The following is a 1,181-nucleotide window of genomic DNA, read 5'->3' as shown; positions in this document are numbered from 1 at the left end:
TCTACTCAATGCAATGAGTATAACTGCAAAACAGTTAGATGTACCCTTGGAAAAGAAGACTATTGAAAGAGAATTTAGATTGTAACTTTGAGCAGTGGTGACATAGAATCTAAGATTGGTAGTATTCACCATAACTTCAACATAATTTAGTAACACCTGGTATAAGTTATATATCATTAACACACTCAGCTACTATACAAAGGATTGAAGATTCAATTTTATCAAAATATGAGGGACACAGGTTTGCTATCTTCTTGGAAATGAGCCTGGAGAAGGTAGCAAAGTGACAAGATACCCCTCCACACACACACACACACACACCTGACCCACACTGGGATTCCAAATTCTCATTGGCATTCTTCATCCAAGAGCAAATTGTCTGTCCCTAAATTTGTTCTGATTCAGATATGTAGTAGACAATAACATGCAGAAAAAAATCTGCCATTAAGTTCTTTAGTTACATGCCTTACAAAACCAAAGACTGAAGAATTTTTTTAAATACCAAAGTTTAAAAGCAGCCATATAACTTATTTCTCTAACTCAGTTTTAAAGACATAGCCACTTCCAACCCAAAGCAACTCTGAGAAAATGGTACGAGGTAAAAGCATAGACTTCTACAAGACATACCAAGGATTACTCAATCCTTGGATGGAAAGATTGGCCAGAGCAGATTAAGGTGCTGACCTACTGTTTCAGTTCCTTTCCCTCTATACAAGTGATCTTCAAATATTTGTTTTTAATTTATTTGAACTCTTTGCTTAAATTACATATTATTAAAGATCTCAATGTTATAATAGATACATGCAAAAGTCCTCCAATAGAATTCAGTTCAGGCTGGTAGATGAGCCTTTTCTCAGGTCCATGGTGTTCACATGTTACTCAGAGAAGGATCAAAACTCTTTGGTACTCAATTCTAGAATGCACATCATATAAATGAGATACAAATATCTAAAAACACTATGTTGTCAAGGGTTTCAGATATGATTAGTCTGGTTGTCTGAAATATGGAATCAGGCATGTTGAGTTAGTTCCAACTTATAATCACCCCATATGGACAGCATACAACTACACCACAGGTTCACAAGACTGTGACCTTTCAGAAGTAGCTTCCAAGTTTGTCATTGGGTAGGTTAGAAACACCTAGCTTTCTAATGTTTAATCATGTACTATCAAGAAGACTA

The sequence above is a fragment of the Chrysochloris asiatica genome, unplaced genomic scaffold (genome assembly GCF_000296735.1).
Source record: "Chrysochloris asiatica unplaced genomic scaffold, ChrAsi1.0 scaffold00091, whole genome shotgun sequence".
NCBI classification, from domain to species: domain Eukaryota; kingdom Metazoa; phylum Chordata; class Mammalia; order Afrosoricida; family Chrysochloridae; genus Chrysochloris; species Chrysochloris asiatica.
This window is presented reverse-complemented; position numbering follows the sequence as displayed.